Source organism: Adiantum capillus-veneris, chromosome 7 (genome assembly GCF_014529385.1).
Source record: "Adiantum capillus-veneris isolate H3 chromosome 7, ASM1452938v2, whole genome shotgun sequence".
Classification (NCBI taxonomy): Eukaryota; Viridiplantae; Streptophyta; class Polypodiopsida; order Polypodiales; family Pteridaceae; genus Adiantum; species Adiantum capillus-veneris.
In genome coordinates this window covers 53,328,115-53,343,788 of record NC_140937.1, presented here as the reverse complement: position 1 = coordinate 53,343,788, position 15,674 = coordinate 53,328,115, and the positions used below count along the sequence as shown (strand labels likewise).

General features: G+C 42.2%; 1 long non-coding RNA gene across 1 annotated transcript in view; it reads right to left on the bottom strand.

Annotated features, from left to right (window-relative positions):
* LOC147453862 (uncharacterized) overlaps positions 1–9,974 on the bottom strand; it is a 77,886-nt gene extending 67,912 nt beyond the window's left edge. Inside the window, exon 1 of the long non-coding RNA XR_015188569.1 lies at positions 9,674–9,974. This is a non-coding gene — a long non-coding RNA (uncharacterized LOC147453862). The remainder of the gene's footprint in view (positions 1–9,673) is intronic.
* Between the last annotated feature and the right edge of the window lie 5,700 nt (positions 9,975–15,674).

Below are 15,674 nucleotides of genomic sequence, written 5' to 3'. Positions count from 1 at the left end.
AAATACGCCGGCCGCCCACTTAATAAGTGGGCAGCCATCTGACAAATAAGGCAACAGATCAGCCAGCGTTTTCTCTCTCTTTTTCTGGCAGAACAGAACAAAAAATTATTAAAAAATTTATAATAATAAAAAAACGGCCGCGATCTCTACGCGAGCAGCTTTTCGTGCCCATGGCTAGGAGCTATAAAAGCATCACATGCCCTCACTCAGAGGAGAGGACCAATCTTTGCAAGGAGGAGATGCTGCTGCAGATTTCATCCGTAAAGAAGACGTTGCCGGTGATGCCCATGGCTACCCCAAGTGTACCAGATGTCGCCAAGACCCAGTGCACGAGTTCCCTCGCGAAGAAGTGCCTACGAAGCGTGTTTCCATCGCGACAAGTTGCTGTTTTTCTCTGTTTTCAGCCCATAAATGTCGTAGACGGGGCTGATTTACGAGAAGGAAACCGAGAACACACCTCTTTTGTGTGTAGGATTGGAAGAGAGGATTTTCTATGGAGAGATCTCTTCCGGGGAATTGCTTTTCGAGAACGGAGTTGCGTTTCGAGCGTCGAGACTTTGAAGGTTACGATTTTCATGTTCTGATCTTTGAGTATTTGATTGCAGGTGTACTTCCTCTTCGTGAGGGAGTAGGAGCAGAGGAAGGCATGAGCCTCTGCAGGAGAAAAGCGCTCTGAGGAACTAGAGCCAGATCAGCCCAGGGGTTTCGTACCCGAGTTTGGGAAGTAGATCCACGGATCGGAGAGAGGTAGTCTCTCAAGTTGTGATCCGGAAGTTGGGATTCCCAAGTAAGGACTTCGTGTCCGGGAAAGCAGAGTTGTTCTGCGGGAAGAGGACTCTAGAAAGAGAGTTGGAAAAGAGTTGCAGGGATGCCATGCCCCGAGTCTGGAAGGTGAGATCCAGAGGCGAGAACCTTGATTCTCGAGGAATTGGAAAAAGGAACGGAAGTTCCTTGGAATAGGGTTTTGCCCTAGGAATCGGAAGCTGAGGCTTCCGGGAACCGTCAAGTCTTATTCTAGAGCGAGCGTGGTAATACGTTCGGTTCAAGTCCTTGTATAGACTTCTCCTCAATAATAAAGATACTATTACGGGGGGGGACCAGCCCATCTTCTGGTCCCCAGTACTGTGTCGATCTTCTCACTTTATCTCTCTCTCTCTCTATCTATTTCTCTCTATATCCTCTGGCTTCAATATTAAGTGATAAATTTTGTTTATCCGAGTATATTTTATATTGCTATGCGCTCCCGTTTGTGACAGTGGTATCAGAGCATGGTCTCCTCTCTTTCTCTGTAAAGGAGGACAACTCTAGGAAGATACGGGAAGAAGCCATGACAAGCCAAGAGAGAAGTAAGCAGGCGGAAACCTAAGTCCTGCAGGAAAAGCTCGCAGAGTTGGGAATTTGTTTTTCTCTCTGCAAGAAGTCGACACAAGACTTGGGATCCTCTGAGAAGGCGACAAGAGCATGATGCTCAAGAACCTAGAGAATTCAAGGAGCGGAATGCTCAAGATCGTTCAGAACCCATAAGATATCCATGAACATCAATCCAGAACTATAGCCATGAAATCCCGTCATTCCGGTAAGGATATGAAGAAGGTCTTTGGACCTCAGGACACTCCGGTCAAGTTTGATACTTTTGACGGAAGAGAATATGTCCCGAAAGCTACGGTTGTCATTCGACAGTATGAAGTTGCATTTGCAAACGGCAATTTCTGAGAAGTGTCGAAGGTGAGGCATGTGACGAAACACCTCAAGGGGATTGCAAGTACTCGGTGGTATACCAAAGCTCTGCAAGGAACTTACAACAAGACTTGGATTCAATTCAAGGCTGAATTTTTCAACAAATTTTTTTCCTCTACGCTTTGAGGAAGGCATCCAAGAAGATTGGGGTCGGTTTGCCCATTAGGAACACGAGTTATTCCAAGCAAGTAGTGGTTAACTTTTGCCAAGGTAGCTCCATTCTCGATCCTCTCTAAGGAAGAAAAGATGAACAAATTTAACGAAGGACTTTTACCCGAATTTTGTAAACCCATCTGCAAAATACTTTGCAGCAGATGGTAGAGTCAGCAATAAAAGCTGAAAGTGTATACCTTAGTGTACATAGAATCCAATCCCCGTAGTGGGACGGGAATCATTGAACACAGAAAGTTTGGAGTAAGGGAATTCAATCTAACTCCTGAGTTCTTGAATAAAAGACCCTCGAACTTTAAGTGAGAGGGCAGGTTTTCAAGCGAAGTTACATCTTTGCGGAAATCATAAAGTGCATTGTGCTTGTTTGCTCTTTTAAACGAGGTATGGTTGTGTCTAACCCGGACAATCACTCTCGAGTGTTTATGAGAGTAAGGTTGAGTCAGATTATTGTTTATACAATGAACTGCTTTGCTTAACCATCCGGAAGGTCCATGATTGATCTAGTATCCGGTAATTCTCCAACAAATTACCTGCTATTGCGGGTAGGAAATTATGAAGGAACCATTTTGAGTTTTCAAGCAAAGAAAAGCTTTCATGAAGCTTGAGTACTCTTTAAGCCCACACCCCCTACCCAGTAAGGGAAGATATGGTAGTGCTTTTCGCACAAGTGAATGAACACTCTCTTTATGAGGGAAGGAACAAGCGACGACTACGGCCTGTGCTTGAGGAATCCAAAGATTAAAATCCTCGATTATTTGATGAGCGGGTTTTGCTCTAAGATCGAGCCAAGTGATCATCAAGTTGAGCGTCTTCGCTCTAAGCATCTTACGAAGGGAAGGTAATTTCCCAGGTTCACCGAAACTTTAACACAGCTTAAGAATTATGTACACTTTTGAGTACATGGATAACACACGAAGATGCAGACTTATGCCAAGGAACTAGACGAGAGTTTGTTATACTCTCTTGAGCGCCTTTTTGCGCGCAAGAATATTCCGACACGAGAATCTCTATTTGAGATGTGTTTGGTAGAAGGAATTTGAGTTCCTCTACCAAGAAGAGGTTTTCCGATGGTCGTTGATCATTGAGTGCGCTATGTGCCTTTACCATTACAGTAGCAACTTTTGGTTGCGGTATATGTTTCTCCATGAGAAGGTCAAGTAGCATTTACACGCTGCTGGAATAAATTCGAACTATTATGTTCATAAGAAAATAGCTCGCCAACCGTTTCAAAATGGTAAGAATTACATATGGGAGAACATCCCTGAGATTCAAAGAGGGTTCGCTCTATTGTGAACTAGGTTTGAACGTACATTCAGAAAATGTTATGGCTAGAATCCTATCTGCCTTAGATTTTGCAAATCGTCATTGATGCTCGCAAGGTGAATCATTTTTTATGATTTTGTAAGGAAGAGACGCTAATGGGCGTCGGGAAATCATTGCAGGTGGTAATAACTCGCAGGAGGAAAAGATTGGAAGGAAGTGCCGCGATGCACAAAGAATCTTCGGATTGGAACCGTCAGCCTACGTTGAGCGACGGCCCGAAACAAGAACCTTCTTTAAGGTGATCGCAAACTTTGTTTGTGAAAGAAAGACATCGAGCTTAATGCTCTATGACTTGAGCATTCCCTATGTGGGAGGACACAAGAAGTTTAATACCCTCTGGACTAACAGCGCAGGATTCTGCGCAAGGACAGATACCTAGATTGATTCTAGGAGGATTATTCTTCTCGGATTGAGAAGGTGGAATTGAGTTAACACTCTCGAATGAGGAAACGTTCGATCTATTGGAAAGACGCGAATGACGAGTTCTTCCACGGCTCGTAAGTTTGATGATTGGTGAAGGATATCCTCGAGGTACTAGAGAAAGAACATGAACCGGTAAGGTAAGTATTGAATTATGATTTTTTTTTTTCTTTAATTTACTTTTAAGTTCTCTACTGAGAAAGGACCAGCTCAACTCACCATTGAGCAAGATTTGGAATCTTTCCGGTTTCTCCCCCGTAGTTCAGTTGGACCTCTACAGTTGAGGACAACTGTTTATAAGTGAGAGGGATGTTGCTAAATTGGCTTTATCTTACAGAAAAATAATTCTAAATCAATTAAAGTGAGAGGGTTTTCTCGCTTGGAACACCAAGGAAAACATAATTCTAAATGAATTATTGGAATTTTAAGTGAGAGAGTTTTTCTCACCGGAGACATCCGAGTACAGAATATTCCTAGTTCGTCATTCAGAGTAATGACGGAGCACTGTGAAAGGGAATATCTGTAAGGCCACCAGGAACGGGTACTTCTGATGCGTCACATCAGATGGGTGACAGGGAGCATCGGGAAGAAGTATCTGACCATCCGAGAACAGACATCTCTGATGCGTCATAGGATGGGTGACAGAGCATCGTGAAGGAGATTGTACCGTAAGTTCGGTAGGAAAGGACTAGGTGATGGGTATTCCTGATGCGTCACAAGGTGGGTGGCGGGTGCATCGGAAAGGGAATATCCATAGTCGGGAGGAAATTCCGAACTGTGTTAGAATTGTGCACAAGGAAAAGCAAGCACTTGAATGAAGATGGGTTCAGAGGAAACTTTGAGGAAAAACAGATGCTTTCTGAGAAAGCGGGACTGCTTTTCGGGAAAGCCAATGCTTTCCCGCGAGGAAGTTTATGTTTGCATTGCAATTGTGCGTGTGATTGCATCCAGGGACGCCTGGGAAGTGCTATGAAAGCATTGTTTTTAACTTATAAGGTTTTATTGAGTTTTTGGGCAGGTTCATACTATTTTTAAAATACGCCGGCCGCCCACTTAATAAGTGGGCAGCCATCTGATAAATAAGGCAACAGATCAGCCAACGTTTTCTCTCTCCCTTTTTCTGGCAGAAAAGAAAAAAAAAAAAAAAAAAATTTATTTTTTTTTTTAAAAACGGCCGCATCTCTACGCGAGCAGCCTTTCGTGCCCGCGGCTAGGAGCTATAAAAGCATCACATGCCCTCACTCAGAGGAGAGGACCAATTTTGCAAGGAGGAGATGCTGCTGTAGATTTCAGCCGTAAAGAAGACGTTGCCGGTGATGCCCATGGCTGCCCCAAGTGTACCAGAGGTCGCCAAGACCCAATGCGCGAGTTCCCTCGCGAAGAAGTGCCTACGAAGCATGTTTCCATCGTGACAAGTTGCTTTTTTTCTCTGTTTTCAGCCCATAAACGTCGTAGACAGGGCTGATTTACGAGAAGGAAACCGAGAACACACCTCTTTTGTGTGTAGGATTGGAAGAGAGGATTTTCTATGGAGAGATCTCTTCCGGGGAATCGCTTTTCGAGAACGGAGTTGCGTTTCGAGCGTCGAGACTTTGAAGGTAACGATTTTCATGTTCTGATCTTTGAGTATTTGATTGCAGGTGTACTTCCTCTTCGTGAGGGAGTAGGAGCAGAGGAAGGCATGAGCCTCTGCAGGAGAAAAGCACTCTGAGGAACTAGAGTCAGATCAGCCCAGGGGTTTCGTACCCGAGTTTGGGAAGTAGATCCACGGATCGGAGAGAGGTAGTCTCTCAAGTTGTGATCCGGAAGTTGGGATTCCCAAGTAAGGACTTCGTGTCCGGGAAAGCAGAGTTGTTCTGCGGGAAGAGGACTCTAGAAAGAGAGTTGAAAAAGAGATGCAGGGATGCCATGCCCCGAGTCTGGAAGGTGAGATCCAAAGGCGAGAACCTTGATTCTCGAGGAATTGGAATAAGGAACGGAAGTTCCTTGGAATAGGGTTTTGCCCTAGGAATCGGAAGCTGAGGCTTCCGGGAACCATCAAGTCTTATTCTAGAACGAACGTGGTAATACGTTCGGTTCAAGTGCTTGTATAGACTTCTCCTCAGTAATAAAGATACTATTACGGAGGGAGACCAGCCCATCTTCTGGTCCCCAGTACTGTGTCGATCTTCTCACTATCTCTCTCTCTCTATCTATTTCTCTCTATATCCCCTGGCTTCAATATTAAGTGATAAATTTTATTTATCCGAGTATATTTTATATTGCTATGCGCTCCCATTTGTGACAGGTCACAGAAGACAAAGGAAGCTCAAGGCACGCAATAGAGAGTGTATTACTTAGTGTGCAATGGAAAGATCGATAGCCCTATTGATGGGCGTATATACAATGCACGGGGGAAAAAACCTCGTAAAGAGGGAAAAAATGCCCCGGCGGTCCTAGTGTGTTCACACACATCACTTCCACATGTATATGGTAACAGGGATGGCGAAGCCGATCTAAGGGCTGAAATCTGCAATCCTTTATTTGCTGTCCAAAAACGCTATGGGCTGAAATCTGCTGTTGCTGAAAACGCTAAGGAAAACGCTGATTTTGCTGGTCTTTAGGGCTGAAAATCTGCACTTCCTTAGGGCTGAAACTGCAGGGTCTTAGGGGCTGAGACTGATGGTCCTTTCGGGCTGAATCTGCTACTCTTTTAGGGCTGAATTTGCAGGTTCTTTATGGCTGAAAAACGCTGCATACTGAGGTTCCATCTGCTGAAAACGCTAGCCTTATGAAAAAGGCCAGGGTTGCAATCTGGAAAACGCTAGGTCTAGGGCGTGTGGGCGATGATATCCTGATGCAAAAACGCCAAGGACTGGGACTTGCTTGGCGATGGTGCTTGATGAAGAAAACGCCAATGGGGGATGGTTCTTCTTGCCTGGAGGGGGAACCACCAAGGGGGTCTTGCTTGAGAAGTTGCCTTTTGAGTGGTGGAGCTCCTGTTGCCTCTTCTGCCAATTAGTGCTAGTCTAGGTTTGCTTATATACAAACTTACTCAATTTGCCCTACCTACTTTCCAACAAAAGTCACTTAAAAATTATAAGTGAAAAATGTCAAAAATAGGTAAAATAGGCTAAATGCACTGGAAAATTCCCTTGAAGGATTCTGATGGATTCTGATGGGAATGCTTATGATCATGCTGTGTGCAACCAGAGGATATGCATCTACACTAAGTGACTGGGCATGCAAGGTCTACGAATAGACTCACAAAAGTGCCAGATCACTTCTAAATCTAGATTGATTGGACTGACTGAACCCTTGTCGTGTTGTAGCTTGTCCACGGACACATAGGGTTGGATGTGTCACGTGACATCCTACCATGTTACTAGTATTGGCCCCATTATCGACATTCTCTAACATGCCCTCTTGCTTAGCTGGTTCTGGGTTTGTCAGAGCTCTCAAGAACACATATTGCCTTCCTTAAAATGGTGCATTCTGATTTTACACAAATGTCTAAATGCTTTACAGTAGATATATTGGCAACACTCATCGAACTTATGCTCTTTTGATTTACATTTCGTACACAAGGTCTCTATCTTCCTGACTGCACGTGTGGTCTTGGACATTTCAAAGATTTGCTTGGACAGTTACTTGATCTTCTTGGTCCAAGCTCCCTTCTTATTCTTGGATTGCTCCTCTGATTCACTGTCCGAGGAACTAGAGCTGGTGTTGGACCCCTCCGTGGACTTATTACTGCGGTGTTGCTGAGGTGCTAATGGGTGCTATTGGAGATGCTTGGTACTGCGACGACAACGACGATGATGATGAGGTGTACTTCGACGACGATATTTGGTAGAGATGTTGGTATTACGAAGCTATGACTGAATGTTGAAACGCTAATGATGTCAATGGTTCGGGTCTGCAACCACGACGAGGCTATGGCTGGCTGCTAAAGACGCTGGTACTAGGGCTGAAACACGTTGGTGGCTGAATGCTGAAAATGGACTGTTGGGCTGAATTCGTTGCAATGGATGTTGAGGGAACTGCAGGTGCTTGATGCAGGTGTTGTAGACAGGTACTTAGCCACCAATCGGGAGTGGAAGGGGGCTGATCTCAGGACTGTTTAGGGGCTTATGTGATGCTGATTGAGAAGGACTGAAAACGCTAGTACTGATTTGATACTTCTGCTCCTCTGCCTCTTCTGCTTGCTAGCGCCCCTCTAGGGTTGCATAAATATCATCCAAAAGCTAGGTCGAGCAGCCTACTAACTAAACCCCACGACTTGCTGATTTAATGCCAAAAAGTCACTTATTGATAAATTGGTGCACTATTAATAAGAGGTGATTCACGCGCCTATATGCCGACTGACTGTACTGTGCAAGAGAGGGTATGCAACTATGACCGGCATGGGCATGCACGTCCTGCTAGAGGCTCACAAAGTGCCACGCTAGATGCTAAGCTAGACTATGACTGACAGCAGATGCTTGTCCACGTGGCCCAAGTGAAGTGAGCACGTGACACCAGCACACATTCAAGCAAGGAAGGAAGTAAAGATTTGTAGAAGTAGATCTTCTGTCACAAACTGTTGACGTGTCAAAGCCTAAAGAATGGAGCCAACTTACAAATGCCGGCCGAGGGGCCTAAACCCTAAGAAGAGCAAGTAACAGAAGAAGTCCTACCAACTTATGAGGACCCCGTCCGATGGGGCCCCAAGTGACATAAACGATTAAAATAAAGCAGGACCCGCACACACGCAAAAACTGATGACGTGGCAAATTTTCGAAAATTGCGATGGCATGATGACGTAGCAAGCTGTTCGGATTTCTGCGTTTTGCAATGGCTGATGACGTGGCAGTTGTACGAATTTCCGTAAATTACGTTGGTAGCTTTTTGGCTTTGCTTTTGGACCAGAAGCTTTTGAGTTTGGAGGCTTTTCATGTAAACTGCTTTTCAGGCCAAGGGCCTTTAAATATGAGGTTAGGGCTCATTCTCTGGCATGCTTCCTGGAGAAGGTGCAGAGTCTGGAGTACCGGCTTGTACTTTGATAATGCAATATAAAGAAATAGGTTTGGGGCCAATACTCTCTGGGGTGGAATTTCGCCACTCCGTGTCGCGTGTCGTCTCTCTCTTTCAGTTCAGTTGTTATTGAAGTGCTAAAAGTTTGTTCAGTCTGCTCTTTTCTATTGGCACGTGGTGCCCGTCTTGTGACATCTTCACAACTTCAATTCGGCTGCACTTGACAAGAAAATACACACAAATCTACCAAAAGCTCTTTGTGCCTCTGGCGGTGTCAAGAAAAATCTGACCTCCTGCAGACAACTGCAAGGAAAACATGTCAACACATAGTGGTCCATCCCTCGATGAAATATTTGGAATCTCCAAGACCACATGCAAAGAAATAGGCAAGTAAAATCGGGGCATCTGCCGATGACACAAAACCTACTGAACAATCCAAATCCTCGGCTAATTGAGGAGACTCACTCCTCCTACTTGTTGATCCTCATGCTCTATTTGAATCGAGGCTATTTAGAAGAACTGGTACAAGATATTCAAATTGCCACTTCGCAACTTATACTTACATTGCCTAGACTTCAAAACAAATATCCTCAATTTGTGGAAAAAGAAGATTTTCAAGTCCTTTTGACATTTCATTGCATACTTTACCTCGACAAACTAACAAATCTCAACTACAAACTGTTCAATCCCAGCTTCCTTAACGCAAGTTCCACCTTATTTTTATTGCCTCTTCTACCTTCTGCTCTTGTAACATCCATTATTCCACATCGCTCCTCACTCGTGGAGTTTTTTGTGTCATGGCTCCCTTAATATTATCCATCCATGAGTACTGCACCACACAGAGAATGTGCAAAATTGGGGCCATGCTCGGGAGAGGCAAGCTGGTGACGAAGGGATTGAGAAAGGACCACAACATCCAACAGCGAACATCGTAACTCTCTCTCTCTCTCTCTCTCTCTCTCTCTCTCTCTCTCTCTCTCTCTCTCTCTCCACAAAACCATTTACGAAAGGTGCTTAAATAACACACCTAGATTTGCTGCAGAGAAATCCTGTTGTTACGCATTGCCACAGCACGTCCTCCCAAGGGTCTCTCCGTCTTCATTGTTGTCCTCATTTGACCGCAGAAGCCTGTCTCGCTCCCTGCCTCTACCAAACTGCCCCCCCGGGTGAAAATTACAACCTTCCCTTGAGATTTGCCGTGCACAACAATGGCATTTTTTTTCTTGGATCTTTTGGGGTGTGTTTATTCGTGTTTTGTCTTTACTTCAAATGAGGGTGATTTGTCCAAAAGGGTACTTGTCTGTTGTGTCGTAAGTGTTATTGTAGATTATGTGTATAGGAAGGAATTGAAATGGTCTTTCCTACAATGAGAATGTGGGGGTTGTATTCACTTTAAAGTCCCTTGTTGAAGTTTTGAGAACAAGATATCGTAGAAGTGCTCGTCACGTTGTTGGTTTATGGTATACAATTATTAATGTGATAGTAATTCGAGAATAAATATGAATTGTTGTTAATGTAACTTTAAACATTGTAGTAGTGATGATATGGTGTTCGTTGAGATGTATATATCGTTTATTAGCAATAGGACTAGACATAGGTGGAGTACTTAAATATAATTGTGCTTCTAGTTGATTTTCTTTTGTTTCTTGCAAGCATCAAGTATGTTCTTCCATCAAAATGTTGTTAAATTGAGACGTCTTATTGAGAATTGTTGTATCACAAGGGTGTCAAACTACAGTGTAGTTGCTATGTTTATACTTGAGAAATTTTATTTAATATTAAGGAGTCAATGGTCATGTGTTCTAATATAATTTATAGCGGAGGTAGAGATTCTAGGGGTCTCAAACATGTGGAACCCCTATATATGTTATCCCATGAGTACCATTAAACCTATCAATTCCTTTAGTTTCCATAGTGTGCTATAGAGGGGTCTTAATCAAGGAGAATCTCATTTGATGCGTGTCTAGCCTCTTCAGAAGAGCACAGTGATGAAATCATCTCCATCAACAAATATAAAGACGTATATTTCAATGTTATGCTTTTGGATGCAAAATTTTTAATCTTTTCAGCTGAGAAAAAATCCTTAAACCTTCTTCAAAAATGTCGTTGAAGTTTTGATGAGGTGAGTGATCTTTGCTTTGATAAACTCCTCTTTGTGAAACAAGCCTTCAACTGCTTGTGGGACAATTTTTAATCAATGACAAGACTAGTTTCTTATGTGTGTGCAATCGTAGCATAGTGTAACACCACAAGATCAATACAATCCTCAAATATTCAATCCAAGGAAGGCAACTCGGCTAGGGCTTGGTGGTGTCTCACAAAAGTGAGAGAGCTCTTTAGTATTGGTGATAGAAAAGAGACCTTGGTGGAAGAGTAGAAGCTCAAAGAGAGAAGTCATGGAAGGGCCAATATCTTGCCTCTTCTCCTTTACCTCTATTACCCTAATTTAGATGGGCGTTGTTGTCTCTCAATGCAAAGATTGTCTTTCCCTTTTTTAAAAGCATACTGCCCAATGCTCAAAATAAATTTTTTTATAAAACCTTAAAAAAAATTACACATGGAACATGTGAGAAGTAAATTGAGTATATTTGAAGGTTTTTACACTAAAATACTCCATATTTTGTAGGTTATCTCACCTTCTAATTTACTATTTAGGGGTAGATTGCAAAATTTGTGGGTGGGACTACACTAAGCCTAGTTATTTTTTAGCACTAAAACACATGAATAGCGGCCCTCGTGTCAGGTAAAACACTTATCTCAAACAAAAAATCCATTTAAGGGAATCTTTAATGAAAATTTAAGTATGTTTCATCTGGGTGTATGATCAAGTTCTATAGAGTATCATCTATTGAAAAAAGTCAAATTCTTCTTATCTTTTGCGAAATGTGTACTCTACTAATTGCCTTTTGTGGTATATTGATTCTTTCTATTTTAATCGTTATATTTTATGTTGATTGAGTGTACCCTACACCTCTAAAGTCAAGATAGAAACTTAGTTTGTTGAAATGTGTAAGCTCATGTATGTGTGCATGCATGCGTGTGTGCGCATGAGTGTTATGCTAAGAGATTTCCTCCTTGGGGGTCTATGCAAGAAATATACAATTTATACTTTTCATCAATTTAAATCTTTCAATATACATCAGAGGGAAAAATCAATAGCTTAGGGGAGAGAACTCTCATGCATGACCTACCAAGGAGTTTAGCCATGAGTAGCATTGCACATAGAGGTAGTTAGAGACAAGTGCTATCCCTGAATGTGTATGAGTGAAAGCATACTTAGAAAATAACAAAGTGGAGGATGAATGTATGTGTACACTGCATCTAAGAGAGAGAGAGAGAGAGAGAGAGAGAGAGAGAGAGAGAGAGGAGTGAAGGTTGAATAGAGTGCTTAGATGACACAAGAGAATACTTAAGAGAATCTATAAATTCCCTAGCTAAATGAAATAAGCAAACCATGAATTTATACTATCAAAAGTAAGTTAAGCATAACCTTCAAGCCAAAAATGACTTGTAAGAGGACAGAGAGAATCTCACTTCATTGAGAGTGAACCAAAACACCTCCATTCCATACCACATTGCGAATGAGACTGCTTCTCCTCCTTTTTATGAGCTTGAGTTATAAAAGGATTCCAAAATATCTGGTAAATACCAATAGGTGGCAGAAAATCAACAACAACCATACCGGTTTAGATGATACCTTGGTGCCTCTTTGGTGCCACACCAGGTGTTTAGGCTAAGCCAAGGTAAGGTCCCTGATACACTTGCAGTGTATCTTTAGTTCAATCCCCAACGCACTAGCTGTGTAGACAAGCCTAACAAAGATAAGATCTTAGAAGCATCCACAATTCAACATAGCCCCAATAGAGAGCCGTTCTTGATGTAATTATTAAGTTAATTACAAGAGAGATTAGAGAGAGAAGTTGACTCTAATACAAGTAGAAAAGCATGATTAGATTAATGGCAAACTAATATGTAAATGGTGGATACAAAGTAGGGTAGAGTGATGACTAGTGCATGGATGTAAGTTGGATACAAAGTGTAGCTTAGGCTTCTCTTATAGACTTGAGAGAGGGCATATGATGACCTTATCGATGATGTTAAATGTGTAGGCTTTCAAAGTAGAGGGTGTTCTCATTTATAGTGGTGCGGATCTGTCACACACCCCAACAAGCCTCCCCGTGTGTGATACAGTAGCACCCAAAAGTACAAAGGTGTCCTTCCCAGAGAATTGTCAACTGGGTAAGACCAAAGTCAAAACATCCTCTCTAGAGAATTGTCAGCTGGGTGTAGGATCAAAATGTGCACCTCCCCTAGAGAATGGTAGGCAACTAGGTGTTATGCCAAATCAAAATACAAATGGAGCTTTCTTTTATATCGGAGACCAAAAGGTGAAGTCCTACTGCAAATTGTCAATGCATATCATTGTTACCGATTTTGACTGTAAATTGTTGTCGTTGTTGATGCTCCTCCCCTCCAAATGTCTCCTCAAAATCAAAGTGGATGCAGATGTCAGCATGGCATACAAAACATATTTTTTTGTGCAAATGTGTGTGAGGATGGTCTTACTCAATGTCGGACAGTGTTTGATCCTTGTACAAATGTTTTTCTTATGAATCCAAGTGGTTGTGCTTTGTTCCAATACAAAAAGTGAATGGGAAATGCAAAGAGTTTTGTGCAAAATGCAAGGATGTTGTGAAGTCGATAGTGTAATCTTCATATTATGTTTTGCATACATATCAATTGTGAAGCTCATGGATTTGTCTTCTTTTTGTGTGAATGGCCCTTGGGGATATAAGGGTAGCCTTATTGCTTGAAAATGCCATGGGGAGAAGCCTCAAGAGAATGGCACCGGCAGTGGGAATGACCTCTATATATGTGTGTCAAGCATGTGCCTATCGATGTTAAGTAGTGTAGGCTGTTGTGAGAAATGTGGGCCAGTAGTCAAGTGGGTGGTTGAGCAGCACAATGATGTGAGCTTGATAACAGGGATCACTATTTGAAAGCTTGGGTGATAACACCAATGTGGGTAATGGCCCACATTCCCACAATCAGCATGATGCCTTATCCACTGTTGGTTAAAAATCGTGGGCAAATTTGATGATGAGGCAACGGTTTGTCAGTGATGGTATTGAGCACCAAACGGGGGTCCCATAGTTGTGGGATGAAGCCAAGGTGACGAAGATGCTCCAAAAAAGGGAGATTTGACTTGAAGGCTACTGTTGCACCACTCCCAAAAATGGATTTGTGTGGCCTTAGGATTAGTAAAGGTTTAACAAGGCTAAGAGCGATTAAAAGATGAGCAATTACATGCACACTATTAGATTGCCCTCCCAAAGCTCAATGTAAATCAATTTATGCAATTGAAACTAATGTACTTGCACAATTAGATGCTAGTATGGATTCCAAAATGAATATCTTATCAATACACACACTGTAATGAAAGAGATTAATACATACTCAAACTAAATGCAAAATGTAAACCTAAATGCTAATGCAATAGAGAATAATGCAATCGATTAAGCTTTTGAGGATGATCAGATAAGGAGATTATTAGGCTTAGGAAGAACCATCGGCTGTGATACCACATGATGGGAATGGTGGTTATGGCAAAAATGATGGAGGGCTATTCATGACGTAATTATTAAGTTAATTACAAGACAGATTAGAGAGAGAAGTTGACAACAAGTAGAAAAGCATGATGAGATTAGGCAGATACAAATTGGTAGATACAAATTAGGGTAGAGTGATGGCTAGTGCCTGGGAGGGCATCTGATGACCTAATCAGTGATGTGAAATGTGTAGGTGTTGCAAGAAAGGGGGGAGACCGGTTGCTTAAACCAATTCAACACTTGCTTACAAACATCACCATCAACATGTCAACCTCGTTTTCCAATTTCCAAGCATACACACACCTAGACTATCACACACACACACACACACACACACACACACACACATTAAAAGCATATAATTGACAGAGACAAGCTGTAAGAGGGTGTAAGAACATGGAAGAGAAGATGTAGATTTAATTAAGGAGTACACAACAAACACAGAATAGCTTAAGAGATGGGATATGAAAAATTGAGAGCATCTACACAAGAAAGGCCTAAAATCATAGCCCCAAACTCACTCCACGGCACCTCTCTTGTGGAGTTGGTATTTGATATTTTGATTTATTATTAGTGACAAAATTGGAGGCCCCTCTTTTACACTTTAGTTCTACTTTAGTTATGAGTGGTACACACTAGTTATTGCATGACCCTCTTAGGGTGGGTTCTCACTGTCCTATTTACAAAGGAGCCATAGTGGCTTATTTCTAAAATAATGTGCTAGGATAAAATGACAAAGCATTATTATTTTTCGGCGCCTCCTAGTCAACTCCCAGAGTTCCAATCTACAAACCATCATGCACTCACTGTTAGTAAAATACAAATAGACATCACATAATTAACCATTAAGCCAGTTATCCCAATTGCAGTTAACCACATGCAACAGGAGGGTCCCCAGTTTCGTAACATCCCTCCCACCAGGGATAGCAATTGTCCTCAGTACTCACTAAAGAATCAGCTAGACCGTGAGTGATGAAAAGTGTGGAGAAGGTCTGGGAAATTGTGGAAAAGAAATCCAGGCATCCATTTGGCATCCTCTCGAGGGTGGCCTTTGAAGGTCAAAAGATAGCGGTTATAAACCATGCCAGTGCGTGTGGTGGTGGTCTCCTGATCAACTATTTGTGCAGGTATGAGTTGTTCCTCTTGGTCCACAAGTGAAGGTGGATCCTCATAAATGTGATGTGTAGGTAGGGGTCCTCTGAAAGGTCTTAAAAGACTAATGTGGAAAGAATTGTGAATGTGCTAATGTGAAGGTAGGTCTAAACGAAATGAAACATCATCGATCACAGCAAAAAATTTGAAAGGACCATAAAAACGAAGAGCAAGTTTAACAAAAACATTAGTGTCAATACTTTTGATCCTTCGTTTTTCAATGCGAAGCATAACATAATCACCTTCTTTGAATTGGTGTGTCTTGTG